This window comes from Somniosus microcephalus, chromosome 12, assembly GCF_052327205.1.
Source record: "Somniosus microcephalus isolate GS21.2 chromosome 12, FLI_Smic_1.0, whole genome shotgun sequence".
Classification (NCBI taxonomy): domain Eukaryota; kingdom Metazoa; phylum Chordata; class Chondrichthyes; order Squaliformes; family Somniosidae; genus Somniosus; species Somniosus microcephalus.
In genome coordinates, this window is record NC_140998.1 from 135,505,941 (window position 1) to 135,516,012 (window position 10,072).

The window sequence follows — 10,072 nt, forward strand, 5'->3', positions numbered from 1 at the left end:
GGGAATAACGAGGGAGGGAGAGAGAGAGAGAGAGGGGGATAACGAGGGAGAGAGAGGGGGGGATAACGAGGGAGAGAGAGAGAGAGGGATAACGAGGGAGAGAGGGGGATAACGAGGGAGGGAGAGAGAGAGGGGGATAACGAGGGAGGGAGAGAGAGGGGGATAACGAGGGAGGGAGAGAGAGGGGGATAACGAGGGAGAGAGAGAGGGGGATAACGAGGGAGAGAGGGGGATAACGAGGGAGAGAGAGAGGGGGATAACGAGGGAGGGAGAGAGAGAGGGGGATAACGAGGGAGGGAGAGAGAGAGAGAGAGAGGGGGATAACGAGGGAGAGAGAGAGGGGGATAACGAGGGAGAGAGAGAGGGGGATAACGAGGGAGGGAGAGAGAGGGGGATAACGAGGGAGGGAGAGAGAGGGGGATAACGAGGGAGGGAGAGAGAGGGGGATAACGAGGGAGGGAGCGAGAGGGGGATAACGAGGGAGGGAGAGAGAGGGGGATAACGAGGGAGGGAGCGAGAGGGGGATAACGAGGGAGGGAGCGAGAGAGGGGGATAACGAGGGAGGGAGCGAGAGAGGGGGATAACGAGGGAGGGAGAGAGAGAGGGGGATAACGAGGGAGGGAGCGAGAGAGGGGGATAACGAGGGAGGGAGCAAGAGGGGGATAACGAGGGAGGGAGCGAGAGAGGGAGATAACGAGGGAGGGAGCGAGAGAGGGGGATAACGAGGGAGGGAGCGAGAGGGGGATAACGAGGGAGGGAGCGAGAGAGGGGGATAACGAGGGAGGGAGCGAGAGGGGGGATAACGAGGGAGGGAGCGAGGGAGGGAGCGAGAGAGGGGGATAACGAGGGAGGGAGCGAGAGGGGGATAACGAGGGAGGGAGCGAGAGAGGGGGATAACGAGGGAGGGAGCGAGAGAGGGGGATAACGAGGGAGGGAGCGAGAGAGGGAGATAACGAGGGAGGGAGCGAGAGAGGGGGATAACGAGGGAGGGAGCGAGAGGGGGGATAACGAGGGAGGGAGCGAGAGGGGGATAACGAGGGAGGGAGCGAGAGAGGGGGATAACGAGGGAGGGAGCGAGAGAGGGGGATAACGAGGGAGGGAGCGAGAGAGGGGGATAACGAGGGAGGGAGCGAGAGAGGGGGATAACGAGGGAGGGAGCAAGAGGGGGATAACGAGGGAGGGAGCGAGAGAGGGGGGATAACGAGGGAGGGAGCGAGAGGGGGATAACGAGGGAGGGAGCGAGAGAGGGGGATAACGAGGGAGGGAGCGAGAGAGGGGGATAACGAGGGAGGGAGCGAGAGAGGGGGATAACGAGGGAGGGAGCGAGAGAGGGGGATAACGAGGGAGGGAGCGAGGGGGATAACGAGGGAGGGAGCGAGAGAGGGGGATAACGAGGGAGGGAGCGAGAGAGGGGGATAACGAGGGAGGGAGCGAGAGGGGATAACGAGGGAGGGAGCGAGAGAGGGGGATAACGAGGGAGGGAGCGAGAGGGGGATAACGAGGGAGGGAGCGAGAGAGGGGGATAACGAGGGAGGGAGCGAGAGAGGGGGATAACGAGGGAGGGAGCGAGAGAGGGGGATAACGAGGGAGGGAGCGAGAGAGGGGGATAACGAGGGAGGGAGCGAGAGAGGGGGATAACGAGGGAGGGAGCGAGAGAGGGGGATAACGAGGGAGGGAGCGAGAGAGGGGGATAACGAGGGAGGGAGAGAGGGGGATAACGAGGGAGGGAGAGAGCGAGGGGGATAACGAGGGAGGGAGAGAGGGGGATAACGAGGGAGGGAGAGAGAGAGGGGGATAACGAGGGAGGGAGAGAGAGGGGGATAACGAGGGAGGGAGAGAGGGGGATAACGAGGGAGAGAGGGGGATAACGAGGGAGAGAGAGAGGGGGATAACGAGGGAGGGAGAGAGAGAGGGGGATAACGAGGGAGGGAGAGAGAGAGAGGGGGATAACGAGGGAGGGAGAGAGAGGGGGATAACGAGGGAGGGAGAGAGAGAGGGGGATAACGAGGGAGGGAGAGAGAGGGGGATAACGAGGGAGGGAGAGAGAGGGGGATAACGAGGGAGGGAGCGAGAGAGGGGGATAACGAGGGAGGGAGCGAGAGAGGGGGATAACGAGGGAGGGAGCGAGAGAGGGGGATAACGAGGGAGGGAGCGAGAGAGGGGGATAACGAGGGAGGGAGCGAGAGGGGGATAACGAGGGAGGGAGCGAGAGAGGGAGATAACGAGGGAGGGAGCGAGAGAGGGGGATAACGAGGGAGGGAGCGAGAGGGGGATAACGAGGGAGGGAGCGAGAGGGGGATAACGAGGGAGGGAGCGAGAGGGGGGATAACGAGGGAGGGAGCGAGGGAGGGAGCGAGAGAGGGGGATAACGAGGGAGGGAGCGAGAGGGGGATAACGAGGGAGGGAGCGAGAGAGGGGGATAACGAGGGAGGGAGCGAGAGAGGGGGATAACGAGGGAGGGAGCGAGAGAGGGAGATAACGAGGGAGGGAGCGAGAGAGGGGGATAACGAGGGAGGGAGCGAGGGGGATAACGAGGGAGGGAGCGAGAGAGGGGGATAACGAGGGAGGGAGCGAGAGGGGGGATAGCGAGGGAGGGAGCGAGAGGGGGATAACGAGGGAGGGAGCGAGAGGGGGATAACGAGGGAGGGAGCGAGAGAGGGGGATAACGAGGGAGGGAGCGAGAGAGGGGGATAACGAGGGAGGGAGCGAGAGAGGGGGATAACGAGGGAGGGAGCGAGAGAGAGGGGGATAACGAGGGAGGGAGAGGGGGATAACGAGGGAGGGAGAGAGGGGGATAACGAGGGAGGGAGAGAGAGAGAGAGGGGGATAACGAGGGAGGGAGGGGGATAACGAGGGAGGGAGGGGGATAACGAGGGAGAGAGGAGGATAACGAGGGAGAGAGAGGAGGATAACGAGGGAGAGAGAGGGGGATAACGAGGGAGGGAGAGAGAGAGAGGGGGATAACGAGGGAGGGAGGGGGATAACGAGGGAGGGAGGGGGAGAGGGGGATAACGAGGGAGGGAGAGAGAGAGAGGGGGATAACGAGGGAGGGAGAGGGGGATAACGAGGGAGGGAGAGAGGGGGATAACGAGGGAGGGAGAGAGAGAGAGGGGGATAACGAGGGAAGGGAGGGGGATAACGAGGGAGGGAGGGGGATAACGAGGGAGGGAGGGGGATAACGAGGAGGGAGGGGGATAACGAGGGAGAGAGGAGGATAACGAGGGAGAGAGAGGGGGATAACGAGGGAGAGAGGAGGATAACGAGCGGGAGAGAGAGGGATAACGAGGGGGAGAGAGAGGGATAACGAGGGGAGAGAGACAGAGAGTGGGATAACGAGGGAGAGAGAGAGAGGGGGATAACGAGGGGGAGAGAGAGAGAGGGGGATAACGAGGGGGGAGAGAGAGGGATAACGAGGGAGAGAGAGAGAGGGGGATAACGAGGGAGAGAGAGGGGGATAACGAGGGGGAGAGAGAGAGAGAGAGGGGGATAACGAGGGAGAGAGAGGGGGATAACGAGGGAGAGAGAGGGGATAACGAGGGAGAGAGAGAGGGGGATAACGAGGGAGAGAGAGAGGGGGATAACGAGGAGAGAGAGAGAGAGAGGGGGATAACGAGAGAGAGAGAGGGGGATAACGAGAGAGAGAGAGGGGGATAACGAGAGAGAGTGGGATAACGAGAGAGAGTGGGATAACGAGGGAGAGAGAGAGAGGGGGATAACGAGGGGGAGAGAGAGAGAGAGGGGGCTAACGAGGGGGAGAGAGAGAGAGAGGGGGAGAGAGAGGGGGATAACGAGGGAGAGAGGGGGATAACGAGGGAGAGAGAGGGGGATAACGAGGGGGAGAGAGAGAGGGGGATAACGAGGGGGAGAGAGAGAGGGGGATAACGAGGGGGAGAGAGAGAGGGGGATAACGAGAGAGAGAGAGAGAGAGAGAGAGAGGATAACGAGGGAGAGGGGGATAACGAGGGAGAGAGGGGGATAACGAGGGAGAGGGAGAGAGGGGGATAACGAGGGAGCGAGAGAGAGGGGGATAACGAGGGAGAGAGAGGGGGATAACGAGGGAGAGAGAGAGAGGGGGATAACGAGGGAGAGAGAGAGAGGGGGATAACGAGGGGGAGAGAGAGAGAGGGGGATAACGAGGGGGAGAGAGAGAGAGGGGGATAACGAGGGGGAGAGAGAGAGAGAGGGGGATAACGAGGGGGAGAGAGGGGGATAACGAGGGAGAGAGAGAGGGGGGGATAACGAGGGAGAGCGAGAGAGAGGGGGATAACGAGAGACTCCATCTGGCATGACGGTTTATTCCTGAAACTTATCGAAAGCAGGGTAGGGGGAAAAACATATGATGTAATTAAATCAATGTATACAAACAACAAATGTGCTGTTAAAATTGGAGACAAACAAACAAAATACTTCCCACAGAGGCGGGGGGTGATGCAGGGCTCGCCAATCTCACCGACACTCTTTAATATTTACATAAATGAATTGGCAAAACTACTTGAACAATCTACAGCACCCGGCCTCACCCTATATGAATCCAAGGTTAAATTCCTCCTCTATGCAGACGACCTGGTTCTGCTGTCACCAACTAAGGAGGGTCTACAGCAGAACCTGGATCTCACAGAATCACAGATCACAGAAACCCCACAGTGCAGATAGAGGCCATTTCAGCCCATCGAGCCTGCACCGACACATGTCCCACCCAATCCCCATAACCCCTACTGGATCTGCTGGAGTCATACTGCCAGACTTGGGCCATGACAATAAATCCCCAAAAAACCAAAGTCCTTGTGTTCCAGCAAAGATCCAGACATCAGGGACCCAAAATAAATTTCACACTAGGAACAACCAAAATTGAACAAATCAGTAACTACACATACTTGGGCTTAAAAATCAGCTCTACGGGAAATTTTCATCTGGCTGTGAATGAACTGAAAGAGAAAGCAAGAAGGGCTTTCTATGCCATTAAAAAATCAATCCAAATAGAAATCCCAATTAGCATTTGGTTCAAAATTTTCAAATCAGTAATTGAACCAATTGCACTCTATGGCAGTGAGGTGTGGGGACCGCTAACACAAGAAGGCCTAGAAATTGAGTTTGCGCTGCGCCAGGGCTTCAGCGCCGGAAGTTAGCGCCAGCGCTAAGTCCCTTTGTGCGCGCCAAAAATTCAGTAGCGCCGCGCCCAAACGGCTGCCGGCGCTACTGAAGGGTTTTAGCGCCTGAAAACTGGCGCAACGCGCCGCATTGCGGCGCTATTCCGGCGCTGCGGCGCCCGCTGCGGGTGCGGCAGGCTTGGGAAGTGCAGGCCTCCTCCTTCCGTTAAGGAGGAGCTGCCTGCACCCGGCCGCGGCCCACGCAAATCTCTTCAAAAATGAGCCCGGCACCTCGGACAAGTGCCGGGCTTGCATCTGTTCCGGGGAGGGTGGGGGAGAAGTCCGGGGAGGGAGCTGCGGGCAGGCGGCCGGCGGGAAAGCAGCCGGCCGCCGCGCCTCCTTAAAGCGCCGGCGCAGACTCCGGCAACACTCGTTTGCCGGAGTCTTAGTTGAGGTTGCCACTGGCGAGGCGGCCGCAACTGAATTTCGGCTTGGGGCCGGGTTACTACGGCAACCGGGACGCTGCGCACACCGATGACGTCATCGGTGCCGGCGCAGCGCTACCGGTCTACCGCCGCGGAAGGGCCCCAGGCAATTTAGGAACCGGCGCCAATTGCAACGCTAGGCCCTCTAGCGCCGCAAAATCGGTGCTAAGGGCACTGAATTTCTAGGCCGAAGAATTTGCAAAATGGGACAAACACCCAATTGAGATCCTACATGCAGAATTCTGTAAAAGTATACTCCAGACTCAAAGGAAAACCGTAAACAGTGCATGCAGGGCAGAACTAGGCCAATATCCATTAATAATCACTATCCAAAAAAGAGCCACCAAATTTTGGAAACACCTAGAAATGAGCAACCCCCAATGCTATCACTACGAAGCCCTGAAATGCCAAGAGAGGACCATAAAGAAGAATACCCTCAGTCAACTAGTCCTGGGACTCAGGGAAGTAACTACTAACACTACTAACAATAACCAGCCCCAGGACAGTGACAGCGTAACACAAAGAATTCGACCCAACACAATCGTCGCTAAGCAAAAGGAAAAATATCTGTCATATTGGGCAGAAACAACAAAAACCCAAAGCAAACTCAATTGCTACTTGGCCCTAAACAGACAATACAACATGGCTGATTACCTGACCATGGTAAAGAATAGCAAACTGAGAAAAACTTTGACAATGTACAGACTTAGTGAACATAACCTGGCGATCGAAAAAGGTAGACACAGACAGACCCAGCTACCAAGAGAGGACAGGATATGCTCTCACTGCAGTCAGGGAGTGGTGGAGACAGAGATGCACTTCCTCACAGCTTGTAGAAAATATCAGGACATAAGGGAGAATTTCTACCCAAAATTCACAAAAATATGCCCGGAATTCAGAAATTTGAATGACGACCAAAAACTCCCATACCTACTAGGGGAAGAGAGAAATTGCATAACACTAGCGGCACACTATGTTACAGCTTGCCATAAACAGAGGGACAACCAGCAAATATAAGAAAAGAGTATATATAAATTATGAAAGTATATATTTATACACTCAGGGATATATCTGTTTATACACTGTATGGATAGATCTGTATTTTTGTGAACAAACATGAATGTTTTCCGATGCTTTGGCAACATAAGATGTAACTTGTCATGCCAATAAAGCGATTTGAATTGAATTGAATTGAGAGAGGGGGATAACGAGGGAGAGAGAGAGAGGGGGATAACGAGGGAGAGAGAGAGGGGGATAACGAGGGGGAGAGAGAGAGAGGGGGATAACGAGGGAGGGAGAGAGGGGGATAACGAGGGAGAGGGAGAGAGGGGATAACGAGGGAGAGAGGGGGATAACGAGGGAGAGGGAGAGAGGGGGATAACGAGGGGGGAGAGAGAGGGGGGATAACGAGGGGGAGAGAGGGGGGGAGAGAGAGGGGGATAACACGGGGGGGAGAGAGGGGGATAACGAGGGGGCGAGAGAGGGGGATAACGAGGGAGAGAGAGGGGGATAACGAGGGAGGGAGAGAGGGGGATAACGAGGGAGGGAGAGAGGGGGATAACGAGGGAGAGGGGGATAACGAGAGAGAGGGGGATAACGAGGGAGAGGGAGAGAGGGGGATAACGAGGGAGAGGGGGATAACGAGGGAGAGGGAGAGAGGGGGATAACGAGGGAGAGGGAGAGAGGGGGATAAAGAGGAGAGAGGGGGATAACGAGGGAGAGGGAGAGAGGGGGATAACGAGGGAGAGGGGATAACGGGGAGAGAGAGGGGGATAACGAGGGAGAGAGGGGGATAACGAGGGAGAGAGAGGGAGATAACGGGGGTGAGAGAGGGAGATAACGGGGGAGGGAGAGAGGGGGCTAACGGGGGAGGGAGTGGAGATAACTGGGAGGGAGAGAAGGGGGATAACGCGGGAGAGGGGGATAACGAGGGAGAGAGAGGGGGATAACGAGGGAGAGAGAGAGAATAACGAGGGAGAGGGGGGATAACGAGGGGAGGGGGATAACGAGGGAGGGGGGATAACGAGGGAGGGGGATAACGGGCGAGGGACGGGATAACGAGAGAGAGAGAGGAGATAACGGTGGGGAGAGAGGGGATAACGAGGGGGGGGGGAGAGAGAGAGGGGGGATAACGAGGGAGAGAGAGGATAACCGAGAGAGTGGGGGAATGTCGGGGGGAGAGAGAGAGGGGATAACGGGGGGGAGAGGGGATAACGGGGGGGAGAGAGGGGATAACGGGGGAGAGGGAGGGAGAGAGGAGATAGCGGGGGAGGGAGAGAGGGGATAACGGGGGAGGGAGAGAGGGGATAACGAGGGATGGGGGAGAGGGGGATAACGGCGGGGGGGAGAGAGGGGATAACTGGAGGGGAGAGAGGGAGGGGATAACGGGGGGAGAGGGAGAGAGGGGATAACGGGGAGGGAGAGAGGGGATAACGGGGAGGGAGAGGGGATAACGAGGGATGGGGGAGAGGGGGGATAACGGCGGGGGGAGAGGGGATAACTGGAGGGGAGAGAGGGAGGGGATAACGGGGGGGAGGGAGGGAGAGGAGATAGCGGGGGAGGGAGAGAGGGGATAACGGGGGAGGGAGAGAGCAGATAACGAGGGAGAGAGAGGGGAGATAACGGGGGAGGGAGAGGGGGGGATGTCGGGGGGAGAGAGCGAGAGGGGATAGCGGGGGGGAGAGAGCGGGGATAACGGGGGGAGAGGGGATGTCGGGGGGGAGAGAGCGAGAGGGGATAGCGGGGGGGGAGAGAGCGGGGATAACGGGGGGAGAGAGGGGATAACGGGGGGGAGAGAGGGGGGATAACGGGGGGCGGGGGAGAGAGAGAGGGGGGATAACGGGGGGGGAAAGAGAGTTGGTTAACGGGGGGGAGAGAGGGGGGAGAGAGAGAGGGGGTTAACGGGGGGGATAGAGAGAGGGAGTTAACGGGGGGGAGAGAGAGGGGGGGATAACGGGGGGGAGAGAGAGAGAGGGCGGATAACGGGGGGGAGGGGGGATAACGGGGGGGGGGAGAGAGAGGGGGGATAACGGGGGGGGGAGAGGGGGGATAACGGGGGGGGAGGGGGGGATAACGAGGGAGAGGGGGGGATAACGGACGAGAGAGGGGAGATAACGGGGGGGAGGGGGGATAACGAGGGAGAGGGGGGATAACGGGCGAGAGAGGGGAGTTAACGGGGGGGAGAGAGAGGGGGGGATAACGGGGGGGAGAGAGAGAGAGGGCGGATAACGGGGGGGAGGGGGGATAACGAGGGGGGGGAGAGAGATGGGGATAACGAGGGAGAGAGGATAATGGGAGAGGGAGAGGATAACAGAGAGAGTGGGGGGATGTTGGGGGGAGAGAGAGGGGATGGCGGGGGAGAGAGGGATAACGGGGAGAGGGGGATAACGAGGGGGGAGAGAGGGGGATAACGGGGGGAGAGATAGGGGATAATGGGGGGGAGAGGGGATAACGGGGGGGGAGAGGGGATAACGGGAGGGGAGAGAGGGAGGAGATAACGGGGGGAGAGAGAGAGACGGGATAACGGGGGGGGAGAAAGGGGGACGGATAGCGAGGGAGGGAGAGAGAGGGGATAACGAGGGAGAGGGGATAACGGGGGGGGAGAGAGGGGATAACGGGGGGGGGGAGAGAGGGGATAACGGGGGGGGAGAGAGGGGATAACGGGGGGGAGAGAGGAGATAACGAGGGGGGAGAGAGGGGATAACGGGGGGGGGAGAGAGAGAGGGGATAATGGGGGGGAGAGAGAGGGGGGATAACGGGGGGGAGAGAGAGGGGATAACGGGGGGGAGAGAGACGGGGATAACGGGGGGGAGAGAGGGGATAACGGGGGGGAGAGAGGGGATAACGGGGGGGGAGAGAGGGGATAACGGGGGGGAGAGAGAGGGGATAACGGGGGGGAGAGAGGGGATAACGGGAGAGAGAGAGAGGGGGATAACGGGGAGAGAGAGAGAGGGGATAACGGGGGGGGGGGGGGAGAGGGGATAACGGGGGGGAGAGGGGGATAACGGGGGGGAGAGAGAGGGGATAACCGGGGGGGGGAGAGAGGGATAACGCGGGGGGGGGTGGAGAGAGGATAACGGGGGGGGGGGAGAGATGGGTTAACGGGGGGGAGAGAGGGGCTAACGAGGGGGGGGATCACTTGGGGGGGGGGGAGAGGGGATAACGGGGGAGAGAGAGAGGATAACGGGGGGGATAGCGGGGGAGGGAGAGAGGGGCTAACGGGGGAGGGAGAGAGGGGATAACGGGGGAGGGAGAGAGGGGGATAACGGAGGGAGAGAGGGGATAACGGGATGGAGAGAGAGGAGATAACGGGGGAGGGAGAGAGAGAGAGAAGGGATAACGGAGAGAGAGGGGATAACGGGGGGGGAGAGAGAGGGGATAACAGCGGGGGGGAGAGGGGATAACGATGGGGGGGGGAGAGAGAGAGGGGGGGATAACGGGGGGGGAGAGAGAGGGGGGATAACGGGGTGGGAGAGAGAGGGGATAACGGGGGTGAGGGGG

At 59.2% G+C, this 10,072-nt stretch overlaps 1 protein-coding gene across 1 annotated transcript in view; it reads left to right on the forward strand.

Moving 5' to 3' along the window:
- The window catches only part of cox16 (cytochrome c oxidase assembly factor COX16), an 80,818-nt gene that overhangs the window by 226 nt on the left and 70,520 nt on the right, over positions 1–10,072 (forward strand). The gene's annotated exons all lie outside the window — the stretch shown is intronic.